At 42.7% G+C, this 22,642-nt stretch overlaps 1 protein-coding gene and 1 long non-coding RNA gene across 2 annotated transcripts in view; one reads left to right on the top strand and one right to left on the bottom strand.

Moving 5' to 3' along the window:
* LOC102108665 (uncharacterized) overlaps positions 1-22,642 on the top strand; it is a 79,607-nt gene that overhangs the window by 34,362 nt on the left and 22,603 nt on the right. The gene's annotated exons all lie outside the window — the stretch shown is intronic.
* On the bottom strand, positions 19,238-21,605 carry LOC148184972 (uncharacterized). The gene is made up of 3 exons (XR_015771790.1): positions 21,507-21,605; positions 21,057-21,238; positions 19,238-19,805 (listed from the first exon to the last, which is right to left on the bottom strand). It is a non-coding gene; the product is annotated as an uncharacterized LOC148184972 (long non-coding RNA).

Consider the following 22,642-nt stretch of genomic DNA (forward strand, 5'->3'; position numbering starts at 1 on the left):
AAAGTATCATTGTGGGTCAACTCCTGCTGAAATTCCATTCCCCCAAACCCTCCAAATGGGCAGGCAGGGCTGGGTTCTGGCAAGGTTCAGTTTTGAGTGCCTTGTGCTCCCTGGCATGGAAGTGATCCTATCAACTCTGGTACTGATGGATTGTGGTATGGCTGCTGAAAGAGAAGGAGGGGGAATCTCAGCAGACAGGAAAGTCTCTTGTTCTCCCTTCTCCCTGCAGAACCCCCTCTCCAAAGAGAAATGCCTGTACTGGGTTTCCATGGCACCCCTTCCCTCAGGCCAGTGTCTGACCCACTGTGTGGTCTGCAGGAGCCAAAGCCAGAGGAGTCCCAATATCAGTCACCCCACAGTCCCCACACAGCAGGAGAAAGCACTGCTTGCAGTGGGGCTGCTGATCTGTGACCCATCCTGGTTCCATCCACCCCACTCCTCTCAGCCACAGACACCAGAAGGATCCCAGGAAAGCCACAGTGCTCTACCAGATGCCAGGAGCACTCCGTGCTGTGGCCTCAGGGATGCTGGGTGACCTCGTCAATGAGGATCTCTGGCTGGTGATGGAATGTGTGGATGGAGGCCCTTGACAGGAGGTTGTTGGAGACACGCATGGGGCTGAAGGAGAGATGGCAGCTGTCAGTCGGGAGGGCAGGGACCCCGCTTGTGAGTCCATTGCCTTGGACACCCTCAGCCACAAGGTGTCCAAGAAGTCACACAAGGCTTTGGCACTCTCAGCCTTCTTTCCCCCAAGTTCCAGCTTTATGTACATTGACAGTAGAGAACCTTGCTTGTTTCTAGAACTAGAACAAAGATCCCAGATGGAATAAGCCTTGCTGGTTTTAGTCAGAAGCATCAGTAACCAAAAGTTGTACTTCCTTTGGTTTGGTCACATCTTTGTTCCTTCTCAGTGTTCAGATTGGCCTGTGGGGTGTCCTCATTTGCTGCATTTTCTGAGTTCCTCTTGGATCCTTTGAGCAATAGGTTGTGCCCTCTGAGGATCCTTTGTGCTCCTTGGTGACCCAGGAGAACCTTCCAGGCAGTTTTTGCGGGAGCTGCTGCTGTGATGTCACAGGAACGTTGCCATGTCCTTGTGGTGTTCCCATTGCTGTGGGGCACAGAGGCCTCAGTGTCAGAGCGGCTCTGGGCACCTGCTCATTGCCTGAGGATCCTCCTGCCCGAGGCATTCTCAGCAGCCAGCCCAGCCCCTGATGGGTGTCCTGTCCTTGCAGGGGGACAGACAGTCTGCAGACGTGTGCAGCACAGCCAAAATGATCCAGCAAGTGGTTGCTGCAGTTTGCACTCTGGACTCTGTGGCTTCTAATGGGTATTTTTTAACCCACTGGGCCCCTAAGTCGAGGATTTCCCCAGGTGCACCATATGTGCCTTTGGGATTGCTGTGGGTTTTTTGTTCTTCCTTTGGAACGGAGGTGATTTTGAATGAAAATTGCCATGAAGAGGCCATTTATTTGGGAAAGCTCCTGCCAAGAACTTCTTAAAAAAGGGGTTGTTTGTAGCCAGCAGGGTGTGCACAGCATTTGAAATGGAGCCTGGGGTGGGTTCTGTTCCCCAGGAGGAGAGTCTGTGGCAGCGGACCCTGGCACTCCCTCCATTTGCTCACCCAGCCAAAAACTGGACACAGCCAAGTATTTTGTGCTGTTCTCTTTCTTGCTGTGTGATCCAAAAGGACTGTGGCTCCAGGAGGGAAGTTGTGAAAGTAAAATGCTTTCTCTTGGCATTGACTTGTTGTGTGGGATTTACCAGCAGAGGCAGCTTTTTCTCCTAACAGCATCTGGTTCAGGTGAAGGTCTCCTCACACATGGACACTTGGAAGCTCCTTCTTCAGTGAGCAGGAAAAAAACCTTTGGTGTTCAGAGATCCCAGCTGTTCCCTTTCAACACCAATATGAGCCCAGTAAGCTCCAGTATGATCCTTGTCACATGGCAGCATTCCCAGGATGGTCCCAGTTGCCTCTGACTAGATCAACCCAGTCAGTCCCAGTATGGTGCCATTGACTCTCAGCATGCTCCCAGTTGCTCCCAGTCACTCCCAGTATGGGGGATGATGTGCATGGTATGTTCCCAGTCATTCTCAGATGCTCCCAGTATGAGTCCAGTCACTCCCAGTATGATCCAAATTTGGATTGCTGGGAGGCTTCATGGAATCCTGGAGACCATTGTGACACTCTAGAGCTCCATGGAACCGTGGTGACACCAGGTTGGCTGGGAGTGTTGATGTGCTGCAGGGTAGGAGGGCTCTGCACAGGCAGCTGGACAGGCTGGATCCAGGGCCCAAACCCAACAAGGTGAGGTTTAACAAGTCCAAGTGTTGGGTCCTGCACTTTGGCCCCAACAACCCTTGCAGTGCTCCAGGCTGGGGACAGAGTGGCTGGACAGCAGGCAGGCAGAAAGGGACCTGGGGCACTGATGGACAGCAGGCTGGGCATGAGCCAGCAGTGTGCCCAGGTGGCCAAGAAGGCCAATGGCTCCTGGCCTGGATCAGGAGCAGTGTGGCCAGCAGGAGCAGGGCAGGGATTCCTTCCCTCTATTCTGCACTGTTTGGGCAGCACCTCGAGTGCTGTGTCCAGTTCTGGGCCCCCAATTTAGGAAGGCCATGGATGCGCTGGAGCGTGTCCAGAGAAGGGCAACAAGGCTGGTGAGGTCTCTGGAGCACAAGTCCTGTAAGTGATAGTAAAAGGTCTCAAAATGTTAGAAAATTCGGGGACTTAGAAAGGAAATTAGGTTTGGAAAGGCCTTGGAAAAGTTGGCCCTGGGAAATGTTAGGCCTTGTACTTGCTAAAGATCATGTCAAACTGCAGATGTGTAATCAGTAGATGATCATGATACGATTGTTAGATATGACTGGATATAATTACTGTTTAAAGAACATGAGGAAAAATGTTAGGGGACTGGGGGGGATCATGAGAAATCCCTGGTTGATTAAAAACAATGCACACAATAGAACAATGCAAGTTTAATAATTATTATGTAAGTTATATAGCACTAGAGTATAAAACATGTTCAAAACCAAGATGGGTCAGATTTGGGTATGTGTACCCCTGACACCCAGATCTCTTAATAAAACACCTGCATATAATAATTTGTGATTGTGTGTATTCCTGAACGCTAACAATTTCATCAGATTTTACTGGAATTTTGTGAGATATTTGTGTAGTTTTGTGAAATTTTTGTGGAATTTTGTGGGATATTGAGGATATTTTGTGGGATGTTTCTGGAATTTTGTGGGATATTGAGGAGACTTGAAGACTTTTGAGGGATTTTTCTTAGATTGTGTGCAAATTGGAGGAGATTTTGTGGGATGTTTCTGGAATTTGGTAGGGTTTTGAGAAGATTTAAGTTTTTTTTTTAAATTTTTCAGCAATTTTGTGGGATTTTTTTGGAGGAGATTTTGTGGCATTTTGAGTAAATTTTCTTGGGCATTTCAAGAATTTTGTGGGACTATCGTGAATTTTGAAGGACTTTGAGGAGAAATGAAGACGACTGAGGTATTTTTCTAGGATGTCTGGAAATTTGTAAAGATTTTGTGGGAAGTTTCTGGAATTTGGTATGGTTTTGAGAAAATTTTTCTAGAATTTTGTGGGATGTTTGTGGAATTTTGTGGAAATTGGAAGAGATTTTGTGGGATGTTTCTGGAATTTGTTAGGGTTTTGAGAAGATTTTGGGAATTTGGTAGGGTATTTCTGGAATTTTATGGATTTTTGAAGAATTTTGTGGGATGTTTCTGGAATTTGGTAGGGTTTTGAGAAGATTTAGGGAATTTTGAGGGATTTTATTCTTGAATTTTGTGGAATTTTGTGGAATATTGAGGAGACTTGAAGAATTTTGAGGGATTTTTCCTAGATTGCTTGAAAATTTGTAAAAATTTTGTGGGATGTTTCTGGAATTTGTTAGGGTTTTGAGAAGATTTAGGGAGTTTGCTGGGATATTTGTGGAATTTTGTGGGATGTTTTTGGAATTTTATGGAAATTTTATGGAATTGTGTGGGATGTTTCCAGAATTTTGAAGGACTTTGAGGAGACTTGAAGAATTTTCAGGGATTTTTCTTAGATTCTGTGGAAATTGGAGGAGATTTTGGGGCATGTTTCAGGGATTTTGTAGGATTTTGGGAAGATTTAGTGAATTTTGCAGGACTTTTTCTTAATTTTTGTGGATTTTCGTGAAATTTTGTGGGATTTTTCAGGAAGTTTTTGCGATTTTTCTGCAAGTTTGTAGGACTTTGAGGAGGCATGAGGAAGTTTGATGTATTTTTCTTACATTGTCTGGTAATTTGTATAGATTTTGTGGGATGTTTCGGGAATTTGGTAGGGTTTTGAAAAGATTTAGAGAATTTGGTAGAGTTTTTCTGGAATTTTATGTATTTTTGTGGAATTTTGTGGGCTGTTTCCGGAATTTTGAAGGACATTGAGGAGACATGAAGAAGTTTGAGGTATTTTTCTTGGATTGTGTAGTAATTTGTAAAGATTTTTTGGGGATGTTTCTGGAACTTGGTAGGGTTTTGAGAAGATTAAGTGAATTTTGTGTGATTTTTTCTTCATTTTTGTGGAATGTTTGTGGAATTTTGTGAGATATTGGGGGACTTGAAGAATTTTGAGGGATTTTTCTTAGATTGTGTGGAAATTGGAAGAGATTTTGTGGGATGTTTCTGGAATTTGCTAATTTTTTGAAAAGATTTAGGAAATTTTGTGGGATGTTTGTGGAATTTTGTTTGATATTGAGGAGATTTGAAGAATTTTGAGGGATTTTTCCCAGATTGCGTGGAAATTGGAGGAGATTTTATGGGATGTTTATGAAATTTTGGTAGGGTTTTCAGAAGATTTAGAGAATTGGATAGAGTTTTTCTGGAATTTTATGGATTTTTGTGGAATTTTGTGGGTTGTTTCTGGAATTTGGTAGGGTTTTCAGAAGATTGAGAGAATTTTGTGGGATTGTCCTGGGTTAACTTTATGATACTGGTATCCCCACTCGTCTGGTTTATGTTATATATTAAGTTCTGCACCTCTAAGACTGGCTTTGAGAGCAAGAGAGGGGGAAGAAGAAGCGCGCAGTTTGTGTTAAGGAAAAACATCACTCCCACACATCCCGCTCCTGAACTGTGGTGTCTGCAGCACGGACAGACAGCGGGACAGAGCTTCTCTCTGGATTTTAGTTAATTTTAGCTAGCTGAAGCAGAAGAGTTCCCTGGACCTTTGTTTGTTTTTTTCCCAATTTTCTTGGATCTGTGCAAGCCTGCTCTGGACTGAACACCCAGCCAAACCCCAAGAGCTCACGCCTGTGGCCCACTGGGGCCTGGGCCTCGGCACTTTCCAGCGCCAGAGGGACTGATAAGAACCTGAGCGAGCCGAGCTACACCACATGAAAAGGACTTTTCTTCCTAGACTTGCCATCCCATCGAACAGCAAGAAGTTTTATTATTTAATAATACTCAATTTCTGTTAAATAAACAGCTTTTTCCACTTCTCTCTAAAGAATTTTTTTCTTTTCCCGGACCAGTTAGTAAGGAGGGGCATTTCCCTGGGGAAATCCCCATTTAGAGTTTTCCTTCCTAATTTGCCCTAAACTAAGACAAATACAGTTTTTTTGGCGCCCAACGTGGGGCAAGAGAAAGTCGAAAAACCTGTACTGAGTGTTGGTTGTATTTATTCTGTATTGGGATAAAGCAGTCAGTAGCCATGTTGTTTGAATACATAATGTCTCTTGGGGTGGAGGCCTTCATGTGGACCTGGTCCCTAAAAGTTTTTGAGGTTTTAATACCTGTCTTTGCCCTCTTTCACAGTAGAGGGGCACGGATTAAAATAGTTATTGTGCTGGGCTCAGTAATAATGATTTATAGGAAGTTTATAGAACTACTGAAGTTTCTGTCAGGTATGTTTGGTTTATGGTTTCTTCGCCCGACCCTGCCTCCCAGTCCCAGTAGCACATTTTGGGAGTTTATTGGTAATTGCACACAGTTTGTTAGAGGAAGACCAGGGGATGAGGCTTTTCAGCCTTTTCTTTCCTTCTTCTCCTTTGAATCTGTTATGTCCCTCTTTGAGAATATCCAGTTTCCCCTGAGTGTTAAGGATACCACATTCCTGGTCACTTTCCTGGTAGTTCAGCTGTTGAGCTTCCTCTATATGGTCTGCAACTTCTCTAGAGTGAGGGCTGAGATATCCAGAGGAGCCAGCGAGACCCCTGCCCCAGAAGTAAACTCAGGTGTGAGAAATCCTGATTAGTGTATAGAATGGGAGAGAATTGGCCGAACTCTGAAAGAATTTTCTGATCCCCCAGCCTGAGAATTTTCACGTGAACAAATTCAGAACCCAGATGAAGTAGGGAAATATCTGGAAGAGAATTGCTGTGATGATTCTAAGAAGAAAAATATCATTGCAATAAGATGGGCCCTAGCGTATGCTTATTGCACGCTACTAGATACTGTAGGGCAGGCAGATAAATCAGCAGCTACCCCAGTCACTCAGGCTGCAGCCAAGCCAGCAGCCAAACCAGACAGTGAACCTAAGCCAGTGTCTGTTGCTCCTGCCACGAGAGGCATGAAATTCAAAACCAAAACCGATCAGCCAGTAGATGATGATAATGGTGATGCGGGAGAAAGACCCTCAAGACCAGCAACTGATCAAAAATCAGAAAGCACTGGTGAACCTTTCTCCCTGAAAGACCTTCGTGGCCTGAGAGAAGATTACACTCGACGAGCTGATGAATCTATAATTAGTTGGTTAATCTGTCTGTGAGATGCTACAGGTGAAGCTACAGTTCTGGATGGCACTGAAGCGAGACATCTGGGGTCCCTGTCACACGATCCGGTTATTGACCAGGAGATGATGAGGGGGGCTGACCCTTATAGTCTCTGAGAACGGGTCCTAAGAAGCGTGGCACAAAGATATCTGTGTGCAGACGATCTCTATATTCAGCAAACTCGTTAAAAAACCATAGAACAAGGCATTCAGCGTTTGAAAAAAATGGCAATAGTAGAGATTGTCTTTGTGAGTGACTTAAGTACTAGAAATCCAGACTTGGTGCCATGTACATCTGTGATGTGGCGAAAACTTGTTCGACTTGGGCCACAAGAATACGCTTCTGCTTTAGCAACAATGAAGCGGGATGACCAAGAAGAGACTGTGCTAGATATGGCGAAGAAGCTTCGAGCATATGCAGATACCGTGCATGGCCCTATGCAAGCAACAATTGCAACTGTGAGAACAGATATGCAAAACTTCCAAAACAAAATAGAGGAGAATCTCAAGAAACTCAGAGAAGACCTTCTTCCAGTCTCGGCAGTACAGACCAGGAGCCCTGGTACTCAACGCAGAAGTTCCCCAGATAGAGAGAAAAAGCTTCGAGCTGAGCTGTGGTTTTTCCTATGTGACTGTGGAAAAAACATGAAAAGATGGGATGGAAAATCTACTGCTGCTCTGGCAAAACAGATGCTTGAATTGGAAGACAGCAAGACTCAGAGGAGATACTCTACCAAAAAGAAAGCCGCTCCAGTAGCCTGTAGTCAAACTAACAAGTATGATGATGACATGTCTAACTCCCTTGAAAGAACCTCCAAGACATATACCCAAGAAAAGAAAGATAACCAGGCTTAGAGGAGCCCTGCCTCTAGCCAGGTAGAGGCTAGGGAAAACCGTGTCTTTTAGACTGTGTGGATTTGTTGGCCTGGCACATCAGAACCACGAAAATATGAGGCCTTAGTTGACATTGGTGCACAGTGCACCCTAATCCCATCAAGATATGTAGAGGCAGAATCTGTTTCTATTGCTGGTGTGACAGGGAGATCACAAGACTTTACTTTAGTGGAAGCTGATGTGAGCCTGACTGAGAATGAGTGGAAGAAACACCCCATTGTGACTGGCCCAGAGGCCCCATGCATTTTGAGCATAAACTACCTCCGAAGTGAGTATTTTAAGAACCCAAAGGAGCTTAAGTGAGCATTTAAGATAGCAGCTGTAGAGACAGAGGGCATCAAGCAATTGAACACTTTGCCTGGACTGTCAGAGAACCCATCTGCAGTAAGACTCCTAAAAGTGGAAGAACAGCGAGTACCAATTGCCACCTCAACGGTGCACCGCCGACAATATAGAACAACTCGAGATGCTGTGATTCCCGTCCACAAGATGATCCGAGAGCTGGAGAGCCAAGGGGTAGTCAGCAAAACCCACTCACCCTTCAACAGCCCCATCTGGCCTGTGCGTAAATCTGAAAAAGAATGGAGATTGACTGTAAACTATCGTGCATTGAATGAAGTGACTCCACCTCTGAACGCTGCCGTGCCGGACATGCTGGAGCTCCAGTACGAGCTGGAGTCCAAGGCAGCGAAGTGGTACACCACTATTGACATTGCCAATGCATTTTTCTCCATTCCTCTGGCAGCAGAATGCAGGCCTCAGTTTGCCTTCACGTGGAGGGGAGTGCAGTACACCTGGAACCAACTGCCCCAGGGGTAGAAGCACAGCCCCACCATCTGCCATAGACTGATCCAGGCTGCCCTAGAAAAAGGTGAGGCTCCAGAACATCTGCAGTACATTTAAAACATCATTGTTTAAGGAAAGACAGCTGAAGAGGTCTTTGAGAAAAGAGAGAAAATCATCCAGGTTCTCCTGAAAGCCGGTTTTGCCATCAAGAAGAGCAAAGTTAAGAGACCAGCTCGTGAAATTCAGTTCCTGGGGGTAAAGTGGCAAGATAGACGGCGTCAGATTCCTACTGATGTCATCAACACGATCACAGCAATATCTCCACCAGCCAACAAGAAAGAAACACAAGCTTTCCTAAGTACCATAGGTTTTTAAAAGATGCACATTCCTGAGTACAGCCAGATTGTGAGCCCTCTTTACCTGGTCACCCGCAAAAAGAACACTTTCCAGTGGGGCCCTAAACAACAACAAGCCTTTGCTCAGATCAAACAGGAGATCGCCCATGCAGTAGCCCTTGGCCCAGTCAGAACAAGACCAGACGTAAAGAACGTGCTCTACTCTGCAGCCGGGAGCCACGGTCTGTCCTAGAGCCTTTGGCAGAAAGTGCCTGAAGAAACTCGAGGCCGACCACTGGGATTCTGGAGCCGAAACTACAGAAAGTCCGAAGCCAACTACACTCCCACAGAAAAGAAAATCTTAGCTGCCTATGAAGAAGTTCAAGCCGCCTCAGAAGTGATTAGCACAGAAGCACAACTCCTCCTGGCACCCCGACTGCCAGTGCTGGGGTGGATGCTCAAAGCAAAGGTTCCCTCTACCCACCACGCCACCGACGCTACATAGAGCAAGTAGATCGCCCTCATCACGCAGCGCGCCCGTATAAGAAACCCAAATCGCCCTGGGATTTTAGAGATAATTACAAACTAGCCGGAAAGTGAAAACTTTAGTCTCATTAATGAAGAAAAGCAGGAACAAGTGACACGAGCTGAAGAAGCTCCACCATACAACCAACTGCCAGCAAAAGAAACACGCTATGCTCTGTTCACTGATAGTTCCTGTCGTGTCGTAGAGATGAACCGGAAGTAGAAAGCAGCCGTATAGAGCCCCACACGACAAGTCGCAGAAGCCACTGAAAAAGAAGGTGGATCAAGCCAACTTGCTAAACTCAAAGCTGTTCAACTAGCCCTGGACATTGCTGAAAGAGAGAAGTGGCCAAAACTCTACCTCTACACTGATTCATAGATGGTAGCCAATGCTCTGTGGGGATGGCTGGAAAAGTAGAAAAGAGCCGACTGGCAACGCAGAAGAAAGCCAATCTGGGCTGCTGATGAGTGGAAAGACATCGCCACCAGAGTAGAGAAACTGTCTGTGAAGGTCCGTCATATAGATGCCCATGTCCCCAAGAATAAGGCTAATGAAGAGCACCGAAACAATGAGCAGGTAAATGAGGCTGCAAAGATAAAAGTGTCAAAAATAGACTTAGATTGGCAACACAAGAGAGAGTTGTTCCTAGCTCGATGGGCCCATAATGCCTCAGGCCATCAAAGTAGAGATGCCACCTATAAATGAGCACGAGACCGAAGAGTAGATCTAACCATGGACAGTATTTCCCAGGTTATCCATGACTGTGAGACGTGTGCCACGATCAAACAAGCCAAGAAGTTAAAGCCGCTATGGTACAGAGAGCGGTAGTCCAAATATAGATATGAAGAAGCCTAGCAGATTGACTACATCACACTGCCCCAAACCCGCCAAAGCAAACACTACGTGCTCCCAATGGTAAAAGCCACCACTGGATGGTTGAAAACCTACCCTGTGCCTCATGCCACTGCCCAGAACACCATCCTAGGACTCAAAAAACAAGTCCTTTGGAGGCATAGCACCCCTGAAAAGACTGAGTCAAACAATGAGACTCATTTCAAGAATAACCTTATAAACAGCTGAGCTAGAGAACATGGCATTGAGTAAGTGTACCATATCCCCTACCATGCACCTGCTGCGAGAAAAGTAGAGAAGTACAATAGACTGTTAAAGACTACCTTGAAAGCGTTAGGTGAGAGATCTTTCAAAAATTGAGAACAGCATCTAGCAAAAGCCACCTGAATAGTTAATACCCGAAGTTCCACCAATCGAGCAGGCCCAGCCCAATCCGAGCCCCTGCATAAAGTAGACAAAGACAAAGTCCCAGCAGTACATCTCAGAAGTTTGTTAAGAAAGACAGTTTAGATCAATTCTGCTTCAAGTACAGACAAACCCATTCGTAGAGTTGTTTTTGCTCAAGGACCGGGTTGAACATAGTAGATAATGCAAAAAGATAGAACAACACAATGTGTACCTCAGAGAGATCTGATAGTTAAGTGAAAATCATGAATAAATGCCCTTGTCTGTATATAATGTATGTGTTGTAAGGTTAAAATATATATATATTAATTTTAATAATAAGTTGACGATATGGAGATAAGGGGTGGAATGTCCTGGAGTAACTTTATGATACTGGTATCCCCAATCGTCTAGTTTATGTTATATATTAAGTTCTGCACCTTTAAGACTGGCTTTGAGAGCAAGAGAGGGGGAAGAAGAAGCGCGCAGTTTGTGTTAAGAAAAAACATCACTCCCACACATCCCGCTCCTGAACTGTAGTGTCTGCAGCACGGACAGACAGCGGGACAGAGCTTCTCTCTGGCTTTTAGTTAATTTTAGCTAGCTGAAGCAGAAGAGTTCCCTGGACCTTTGTTTGTTTTTTTCCCAATTTTCTTAGATCTGTGCAAGCCTGCTCTGGACTGAACACCCAGCCAAACCCCAAGAGCTCACGCCTGTGGCCCACTGGGGCCTGGGCCTCGGCACTTTCCAGTGCCGGAGAGACTGATAAAAACCTGAGCGAGCCGAGCTATACCACATGAAAAGAACTTTTCTTCCTAGACTTGCCATCCCATCGAACAGCAAGAAGTTTTATTATTTAATATTACTCAATTTCTGTTAAATAAACAGCTTTTTCCACTTCTCTCTAAAGAATTTTTTTCTTTTCCCGGACCAGTTAGTAAAGAAAAGCATTTCCCTGGGGAAATCCCCATTTAGAGTTTTCCTTCCTAATTTGCCCTAAACTAAGACAGGGATGTTTGTGGAATTCTGCTGGATTTTTCTGGAATTTTGTGGGAATTTTGTGGAATTGTGTGGAATGTTTGTGGAATTTTATGGGATATTGAGGAGACATGAAGAATTTTGAGGGATTTTTCCTAGATTGTTTGGTAATTTGTAAAGATTTTTGTGGTTTTGTTTCTGGAATTTTGTGAGAATTTTGTGGAATTTTGAGGGATTTTGACAAGACTTGAAGATATTTGAAAGATTTTTCTTAGATTGTTTGCAAATTGGTGGAGATTTTGTGGGATGTTTTTGGAATTTGGTAGGGTTTTGGGAAGATTTAGAGAATTTGTTAGAGTTTTTCTGGAATTTTATGGATTTTTGTGGAATTTTGTGGGTTGTTTCTGGAATTTGTTAGCGTTTTGAGAAGATTTAGGGAGTTTGTTGGGATGTTGTGGTTTTTGTTTCTGGAATTTTGAGGGATTTGGACGAGTCTTGAAGATATTTGAAAGAGTTTTCTTTGTTTGCAAATTGGTAGACATTTTGTTTGATGTTTCTGGAATTTGGTTTGGTTTTGAAAAGATTTAGGGAATTTTGTGGGATGTTTGTGGAATTTTGTGGGATTTTTCTGGAATTTTGTGGAATTTTTGTAGAATTTTCTGGGATATTGAGGAGACTTGAAGAATTTTGAGTTATTTTTCTTAGATTGTGTGGTAATTTGTAAAGATTTTGTGGGATGTTTCTGGGACTTGGTAGGGTTTTGAGAAGATTTCTGGAATTTTGTGGGAATTTTTTTATTTTTGTAAAGATTTTTGTAGAATTTTGTGGGATATTGAGGAGACTTGAAGAATTTTGAGGGATTTTTCCTAGATTGTGTGATAATTTGTAAAGATTTTTGTGTTTTTTCTGGAATTTGGTAGGGTTTTGTGAAGATTTATGGAGTTTGTTGGGATGTTTGTGGAATTTTGTGGTTTTGTTTCTGGAATTTTGTGGGATGTTTGTGGAATTTTGAGGGATTTTGACGAGACTTGAAGATATTTGTAAGATTTTTCTTAGATTGTGCGCAAATTGGAAGAGATTTTGTGGGATGTTTTTGGAATTTGGTAGGCTTTTGAGAAGATTTAGGGAGTGTTGGGATGTTTGTGGAATTTTGTGGTTTTGTTTCTGGAATTTTGAGGGATTTTGACGAGACTTGAAGATATTTGTAAGATTTCTCTTAGATTGTGCGCAAATTGGAAGAGATTTTGTGGGCTGTTTCTGGAATTTGGTAGGGTTTTGAGAAGATTGAGTGAATTTTGAGGGATTTTTTCTCCATTTTTGTGGACTTCTGTGGAATTTTGTGGGTTGTTTCCAAAATTTTGAAGGACTTTGAGGAGACATGAAGAATTTTGAGGTATTTTTCTTAGATTGTGTGGTAATTTGTAAAGATTCTGTGGGATGTTGCTGGAATTTGGTAGGGGTTTGAGAAAAGTTAGGGAATTTTGTGGGATGTTTCTGAAATTTTGAAGGACTTGGATTAGACATGTAGAAGTTTGAGGTATTTTTCTTAGATTGTGTGGTAATTTGTAAAGATTTTTTGGGATGTTGCTGGAATTTTGTAGGCTTTTGAGAAGATTTCGGGAGTTTGTTGGGATATTTGTGGAATTTTGTGGTTTTGTTTCTGGAATTTTGAGGGATTTGGACGAGTCTTGAAGACTTTCGAAAGATTTTTCTTAGATTGTGTGGTAATTTGGAGGAGATTTTGTGGGATGTTTCTGGAATTTGGTAGGGTTTTGAGAAGATTTAGGGAATTTTGTGGGATGTTTGTGGAATTTTGTGGGCTGTTTTCGGAATTTTGAAGGACTTTTAGGAGACATGAAGAATTTTGAGGTATTTTTCTTAGATTGTGTGGTAATTTGTAAAGATTTTTGGTTTTGTTTTTGGAATTTGGTAGGGTTTTGAGAAGATTTAGGGCGTTTGTTGGGATGTTTCTGGGAATTTTGTGGTTTTGTTTCTGGAATTTTGAGGGATTTTGACAAGACTTTAAGATATTTGGAAGATTTTTCTATGATTGTGTGCAAATTGGAGGAGATTTTGTGGCATGTTTCTGGAATTTGGTAGGGTTTTGAGAAGATTGAGGGAATTTTGTGGGCTGTTTCCGGAATTTTGTGGGAATTTTCTGGAATGTTTGTGGGAATTTTTGTGGAATTTTGTGGGATGTTTGTGGAATTTTGTGGGCTGTTTCCGGAATTTTGAAGGACTTTGAAGAGACTTGAAGAATTTTGAGGTATTTTTCTTAGATTGTGTGGTAATTTGTAAAGATTTTGTGGGAGGTTTCTGGAATTTGCTAGGGTTTTGAGAACATTTAGGGAATTTTGTGGAATTTTTTTTATTTTTGTAAAGATTTTTGTAGAATTTTGTGGTATATTGAGGAGATTTGAAGAATTTTGTGGGATTTTTCCTAGATTGCGTGGAAATTTGAAAAGATTTTTGCTGTTTTTTCTGGAATTTGGTAGGGTTTTGTGAAGATTTATGGAGTTTGTTGGGATGTTTGTGGAATTTTGTGGTTTTGTTTCTGGAATTTTGTGGGATGTTTGTGGAATTTTGAGGGATTTTGACGAGACTTGAAGATATTTGTAAGATTTTTCTTAGATTGTGCGCAAATTGGAAGAGATTTTGTGGGCTGTTTCTGGAATTTGGTAGGGTTTTGAGAAGATTGAGGGAATTTTGTGGGATGTTTGTGGAATTTTGAAGGACTTGGAGAAGACATGAAGAATTTTGAGGTATTTGTCTTAAATTGTGTGGTAATTTGTAAAGATTTTGTGGGATGTTTCTCTAATTTTGTAGGCTTTTGAGGATATTTAGTGTGTTTGTTGGGATGTTTGTGGAATTTTGTGGGGTTTTGAGAAGATTTAGGGAATTTTAAGGGATTTTTTAAAAATTTTGTGGAATTTTGTGTGATTTTGTGGGATATTGAGGAGACGTGAAGAATTTTGAGGGATTTTTCCTAGATTACGTGGAAATTTGTAAAAGATTTTGTGGGATGTTTCTAGAATTTTGTAGGGTTTTGAGAAGATTTATGGAATTTTGAAAGATTTTTCTTGAATTTTGTGGAGATTTTGTGGGATATTGAGGAGACTTGAATAATTTTGAGGGATTTTTCCTAGATTACGTGGAAGTTTGTAAAGATTTTGTGGGATGTTTCTGGAATTTGGTAGGGTTTTGAGATGATTTACGGAGTTTGTTGGGATGTTTGTGTAATTTTGTGGGATTTTTCTGTAATTTTGTGAAATGTTTCTGGAATTTTGAGGGATTTTGTTGAGACTTGAAGAATTTTGAAAGATGTTTCTTAGATTGTGTGCAAAGTGGAGGAGATTTTATGGAATCTTTCTGGAATTTCGTAGAGTTTTGAGAAGATTTCAGGAATTTTGTGGGATGTTTGTGGGATTTTGTGGGATGTTTCCTGAATTTTGAAGGACTTTGAGGAGACATGAACAACTTTAAGGGATTTTTCTTAGATTGTTTCTGGAATTTGTAAAGATTTTGTGGGATGTTTCTGGAATTTGGTAGGGGTTTGAGAAAAGTTAGGGAATTTTGTGGAGTTTTGTGGAATTTTGAAGGACTTGGATTAGATATGTAGAAGTTTGAGGTATTTTTTTTAGATTGTGTGGTAATTTGTAAAGATTTCATGGGATGCTGCTGGAATTTTGTAGGCTTTTGAGAAGATTGAGGGAATTTTGAGGGATTTTTTTCTTGAATTTTGTAAAGATTTTTCTGGAATTTTGTGGGATATTGAGGAGACTTGAAGAATTCTGAAAGATTTTTCTTAGATTGTGTGCAAATTAGAGGCGATTTTGTGGGATGTTTCTGGAATTTGGTAGGGTTTTGGGAAGATTTAGGGAACTTTCAGGGATTATTCTTGTATTTTGTGGAGATTTTGTGGGATATTGAGGAGACTTGAATAATTTTGGTGGATTTTTCTAGATTGCGTTGAAATTTGTAAAGATTTTGTGGGATGTTTTTGGAATTTGGTGGGGTTTTGAGAAGATTTTGAGAATTTGTTGGGATATTGGTGGAATTTTGTGGAATTTTTCTGGAATTTTGTGGGATATGGATGAAATTTGCAGAATTTTGAGGGGTTTTTCCTAAATTGTGTGGAAATTTGTAAAGATTTTGTGGGATGTTTCTGGAATTTATTAGGGTTTGGGGAAGATTTCGGGAGTTTGTTGGGATGTTTGTGGAATTTTGTGGGATTTTTCTGGAATTGTGTACTATTTTGCGAACATTTCGGGTAATTGTTATGAAGCTTTTGATTAATAAAACTGGAAGAAAAAAGGTTTAAAAGTGATTAAATTTCCCTAAACAAAGGTGAAAATCAAAACCACCCAAAGGGACCTAAACTCCGCCCTAAATCCGCATGGTTTGGCCTAGCATCAACCAAATGGTGTTAAAATCATCTCAAGGTGTCCAAATTGCATCCAAAAGGGCATAAAAATGCCGAAACTCTTGTCAAACCCACTCCAAATGGCCTAAAATCACCCTTGAATCTCCCAAATGTGTGCAAGATCCACCCTGAAGGTCGCTGGTTTTGCCTCAAATCACCCAAAGGGCCCCAACATCACCCAAACTGGCCTGAAACGCCCAAAAGGGACCTAAAATCACCCAAAAAGGGCTCGGTTCGACCGGCACCGGGACTGGGAGCGAGACTGAGACCTAGACCGGGCCTGAGACTGGGACTGAATCCAGCACCAGCACCGAGACTGGCACCACTTCGGGACCGGGACTGAGACCAGGACCGGCACTGCTCCGTTATTGAGATCGACACCGGGACCGGAATCGTCTCCAGGAGTGCCCTGGAACTGCTCCAAGACTGAGACTGAGACCAGAACCGGGATCAGCCCTGGGATCACTCCAGGACCAGCACTGGGATCAGCACCGGGATGGCTCCAGGACCAGCACTGACACTGGGACAGGAACTGCTCCGAGGCCAAGACTGAGACCAGGACTGAAACCAGCACTGGCACCGGCACTGAGACTGGCACCGCTCTGGGACCGAGACCGAGACTGGGACTGAGAGTGAGATCGAGACAAAGACTGGGACTGGGAGCGCTCTGGGACCGACACTGGGACCACCACAGCTCCGGGACAGAGATCGACACCGGGACCGGAATCAGCTCTGGGATCGCTCCGGGACCACCGCGTTCACTCCGGGCAGTTTTGGCCGTACCCCCGGGTGAGACTGGGGAGGGCTGGGAGGGACTGGGAGGGAACTGGGAAGGAACTGGGAGAGAGCCCTGGGCGGGGCGGGACCGCCTCGGTTTGCATCGTTCCTGTGCAGCCATCCTGGTCCATGTGGTCCCGGTCCATGTGATCCCAATCTCTGGTGCTGATCCATACGGTCCCGGTCTGTGCAATCCCAGTCTTTGCGATCCCAGTCCATGGATCCCAGTCTGTGTGGTCCTGCATGGCACACACTCCAAGAGTCTGGAATTGCAGTTGCCAGCAAGGAAAAGATGTTCCTGCCCTTGAAGGCAAAGCTCTTGAGAAGGGGCCAAGAGCCAAGTGCAGCAAGATCTTACAGTGACATTTCCCTGCCAGCCCCCATAACTTCACCCATGCTTGTTGTAGCTCCTGGATTGGGAATTAAATCAGGGGAGGGTCTCTGGTGGGAGCTGTCCTGGGTGAAGGGAGATGCTGATGTCAGCGTTCAGGAACACACATAATCACAGATTGATTATATGCAGGTGCTTTATTGAAGCGCACGGGAACTAGGGGTATCAGCAACCCAAATCTAGCTCCATCGTCTTTGTCCAAAGTGCACATATTTCTACAATTTCAGCTGTAGCAGTAATCACTATAACAACCTTATCAGTATTGCTTCATTAATATTGCTTGATTAGCTTTATCAATATTGCTTCATGAGAGTTGGCTCATCCTTGTATGAACATGTACAAGTCTTATCTCTGGGTGGGTATCCTGGAATCCCCAAGTACCAGTTCCCGTTACCGTAAACATTTCAGCTTGCTAGACCATCCCCAATACCAGACATTCTTGCGGCCTACTTCTTAATGGTTTTAAGAAACATTTTCAGAAACATTTAACCCCATAGTAACGTATTTCTCCCCTTTGAAAGTATTTCACTTTACTAGAATTAATGTAATGCTTTCACTATATAGAGTCTTTTTCCTCTGAGTTTATACTTGATGTTCATTTTCGAATCTACAGTTTTCATAAGCGTTGTTACACTCTGGAGGACTTGGAGATGACAAATGTGGATGTGGATCTCTGTCCCGTGTCAGTGCCTTTATTATTTTCTGGTTCCAAGATACTCTTTTCTTTATCTCTCCTTTCAGAACTGCATAGGTTAACCAGATTGCTAAGAACACAATCAGTAGGATTATCAGACTCTCAAGAATAGATTTGATCCATGAGCTCACATTCCATCCCAACCCTTCAAAAATTTTATCTAACTTGTGGTCAGATCTTCCCGCTCTTTCTGTGCTTCTTGTTCTATTGGTTTTAATTGATTAATGTCGTGTTCTACATCTGCAGTTTCATTTGGGATGTGGATGCAGCAGTGATCAATTTGTCCTTTTATGTACCCCCATACTTCGTGTTCTTTCAACAATAACATATCTAAAGCCAATCTGTTTTGCAGGGTCATTTTAGTCGTGGCTTGTAATTGTACATTTAGCTCTCTAAATCCCTCTTTGGTAACTCTTGCCAGTCTTTCTACCTGACCTTTAAGTTTGTACAACATCTTTCTATTATTATAATTTTCTATTGGACCAAACAAGGATTCCAGAGCTCACTCAAATTTTATACTACTGGAGGGTTCTTGCCATCTTTCTTCATCTTCAATTTTGTTTTCCTGAACTTCTTGTCTCGTCCTTATTTGCAGGAGTTCATGTTCTTCTTAAAATGGGGACCTTTTCCAAATTGGGCATAAGATGGGGAGGCCTAAAGTAATCTCTTTTACTTTTCCACTTACAGGCAAATGTGTTGTCCAGGTGCCATCGCTTGCTGCCCATACAAATTGGCCTGGACTCTGAACTGTACTTCTGCTCCATACTACCTTTTGGATCACTTGTCCTATCTTGTAATTTATTTCACCTTGTTTATGTTTGATTCCTCTGCAGGCACATCCAATTCTCAGAGTTACCACTAGTGGTAGCATTTGTTTTATTTCTTCATCATTATCAGTACAGTCATAAGTTTTGTTACATACCCACCAATTCACTTTGTCTGCCTCCATTCTGTTACTGCTTGCAGTGTTCCATATCCCTGGATCTGTTTCATTTTCAAAGCCTTCCCACTTAATGCACCAATGGGTATCTGCCATATATTGGAATTTCTGAAGCACACTGACTGACCATGCACTCTCAAGCTTCAGCCCGATCTTTAACTTCCTGTCCTTTACACTTCCATTGTGACACTGGAATCTTTTCTTTAATAACCTTTTATATCTTTTCATAACACCATCCATAATTTCCTCATCTCCCATACCAGCCTAGTTTTGGTTCATACTTTCCTCCATTTTCATGACAATCCCATAAAGATTAATACTTTGCCTTCACAGCATTTTCAAACACTGTCTTATTTTGGTACTTGTAATGTATTTGCAATACACAGCTCACATTCTCACTTTTATTCTTTTGTATTTCAGGTAATTTTGATGTTATAATTCCCCAACTTATTGGGTCTCCTGCTGCCTTTGGTACTGGCAGACAGGCAGTTATTTTGCTGGTGTTTTGCATGTAGGCAAAATCTTTAATTAATCCAATGATCACATTTTCTGCCTGGATAGTATTAGAGACTTTTATCACTTGTGTTTCTGGCTGCACCCCCACATCCCTCTTCATTCTAAAATGAACAGTTGTCAGCTGATCCTTTTGCATTTCCCATCCCAAGGTAACATTGATTCCAAACGATAGCACTAAAGGCCATCAAATAATCACCATTACAGTCACTAGCGACCTAGATATTTGAAACGATCAAACCCGCTTTATCTGCAGCTTTGTTGGTCCTACAGTTTGCGCAGTCCACAGTGCAGGGGAAACCTTCTTCACTCTGGTGTAATGTATCCAGGGATCCAGTCCAGCTACTTTGACTGCTGTAAAGGTAGTTAACAGTACCTGATAGGGTCCATTCCACCTTTCTTTTAATGGTTCTTCATTCCAACTTTTAACGTACACTTCATCTCCCGGGTGGATGTCACGAACTGGATTCTCAAGAGTCAGCGGCCTATTCCACACAAGGGTGCTCCAAAGTCGAGCTCGAGCTTTTCCAAGAGACAGAACATAATTATACACCTCTTGCTTCCCTGTAACATGTACATTTGGATTAGGTTCAGGGGATTCCTATGGTTTCCCATACAATATCTCATAAGGACTGACTGACATCCCGCTTCTAGGCTTTATCCGAATCCTCAGCAGTGCTATTGGTAGAGCTTGTGGCCACTGCAGTTTAGCCTCTTGGCATATTTTGCTGATTTGCTTCTTCAAGGTCTGATTCATCCTCTCTACCTGTCCACTGGATTGGGGTCTCCATGGTGTGTGGAGATCCCAAGCTATTCCCAGCAACCGACTCACCTCCCTCACTACTGTGGCTGTGAAATGTGGGCCCCTATCTGATGATATTCCTAGAGGCACCCCAAATCTTGGAATGATTTCTTGCAGTAACCACTTGACTGTCTCCTTTGCTTGATTTGTGTGACAGGGAAGAGCTTCTGGCCATCCCAAAAATGTGTTCAACCCCTACCAATAGATATTTGTATCCTCGAGTTCTTGGTAATTCTACAAAATCTACTTGCCAATAATCTCCTGGTTCTGCTCCTACCCAAATTCTTCCTAATTGTGCCTGCTGTCTAGCCACTGGATTGTTTTTTTAAGCAAATTTCACATTTTGACATTACTGATTTTGCCATTGTTAACATCCGTATTGAAATTAAATTTGGTTTTAACAATTTCACCAATGCCTCTGCACCCCAATGACATTCGTTATGTTTAATTTGTAGAACTTCTCCCATTATCAAGGGAGGTACCACTAATTATCCCTGTGTAGTCACATACCACCCTTCTGAATTCTTCTGTGCAGTCAGTGAGCATCCCAATTTCTCATCTTCTATTGAATATTTTGGTTCTGGAGGTAAATTGAATTGAGATACATGAGTTTTTAAAGGTATCAATGCCATTGCAGTTTGCACTTCCTGAGCAGCTTGTTGGGCTGTCCAGTCTGCTTTCCGATTTCCCTCATGAATTTTGGAGCTACCTGATTGGTGAGCTTTACAGTGTATGATTGCTACTTGCTCAGGCTTTTATACTGCTTTTATTAATTGCAGGACTGCATCGTGATGTTTAATATGTGTGTCTTGAGAAGACAGCAGTCCTCTTTCTTTCCACAGGGCCCTGTGTACATGCACCACTCCAAAAGCATATTTTGAATTAGTCCATATATTTACTTTCTTCCCTTCACTCAGCTCTAATGCTCTGGTTAAAGCAACCAGTTCTGCTCGTTGGGCAGATGTGTTTGCTGGCAAGGCCTTTGCCTCCACCACTGCACCAGTTGTTGTTACCTCATATCCAGCGTATCTGGTCCCGTTCTCCACAAAACTGCTTCCATCTGTAAACAGCTCCCAGTCTGCCTGTTCCAGTGGGACGTCTTTCAAATCTGCTCTAGCTGAACAGGTGTGTTCTATCACTTCCACACAATCATGTTCCAATGGGCCTTCTTCAGTTGTGGTACCTAGGAACAAAGCTGGATTCAAAAGGTTAGTTGTCTTTCGTGTGACATCATCCTGCTCAGTCAGGATTACCTGGAATTTCATCATCCTGCTTGGAGATAGCCAATGGCCCCCCTTTTGTTCTAAAACAGTGGTCACCATGTGTGGCACATAGACATCTATGTCTCTACCCATCGTGAGTTTCCTAGCCTCTTGTATCAGCATCACGGTGGCTGCAACTGCCCGCAGGCATGAAGGCCATCCAGCACTCTCGTTGTCATGTTGTATGGAGAAGTAGCCTACCGGCCTTTTCCAGCTTCCCAAAGGTTGGGTCAGCACTCCCAGTGCTAGGTGTAGTCTTTCATCGCCAAACAGCTGAATATCTTTGGATAAATCAGGCAATCCTAATGCCGGAGCAGTTGTCAATGACTCCTTCAGTTTGAGGAAGGCCTCCTTCTGTGGTTTGCTCCATGTAAACGGCTGCATCTTCTGGGCTTTATACAGGGGTTTTGCAATTAGTCCATAGTCCATGATCCACAGGTGGCACCACCCTGTCATCCCAAGGAAGCTTGTAGCTCATGCAGGTTCTGGGGTTCTGGAATAGCACAAATAGCTTGAATATGATTAGTACCCAGCTTACATTGCCCTTGTGAGATTTCACATCTCAGGTAAATCACAGTCTGCTGGGCAATTTGTGCCTTTTCTTTAGACACCTTATATCCTCCCATTCCCAGCTGATTTAAAATTTCAATTGTTACCTTTATGCAGGTTGTTTTCTCTTCTGTAGTTGTCAGTATATCATCAACATACTGTAACAGCAGGTATTGTTCTCTTGGTACTTGCCCATTCTCAGTCCAAATCTCCAGCTCCTTAGCTAGCTAGCTTCCAAATAGGGTTGGACTGTTATTGTATCCTTGTGGGAGTTGTGTCCAGGTGAGCTGAGTTTTCCTTCCATTTTCTGGATTTTCCTACTCAAAGACAAACAGTTTCCTACTTTCTTTGTCAAGGGTATGCAGAAAAATTGAGATACATTAACTATGTTATCTCATATATTTGCCTCAAATATTTATCTCATATATTTTTATCATATATATTTGTCAAGGGGTATGCAGAAAAAGGCATCTTTTAAATCAATTACAGTAAACCATTTCTATTTCTCTTTTACAGATGTTAACAATGTGCAAGGATTAGCTACCACTGGGTAAATATCTTTAGTTATTCCATTTATTGCTCTCAAATCCTGTACCAGTTGGTATTGGTCAACACAGAAATTTGGGCTCTAGTGTTAACTACAGAATTAATAGGTGCACATTTAGGACCCACCATTGCTAAAATCAGTACGTCTCCAGTTTTGTTATTTTAAATACAACCAACCTCCACCTCTCTGCTCACCCATGAGAGGCAGAGTTACCAGTTTCCCTGATTCTGAGGCTGTTTGG

Source organism: Pseudopodoces humilis, chromosome 2, assembly GCF_049639895.1.
Source record: "Pseudopodoces humilis isolate 2021_Gansu_Grassland_sample_001 chromosome 2, ASM4963989v1, whole genome shotgun sequence".
Taxonomy (NCBI): Eukaryota; Metazoa; Chordata; class Aves; order Passeriformes; family Paridae; genus Pseudopodoces; species Pseudopodoces humilis.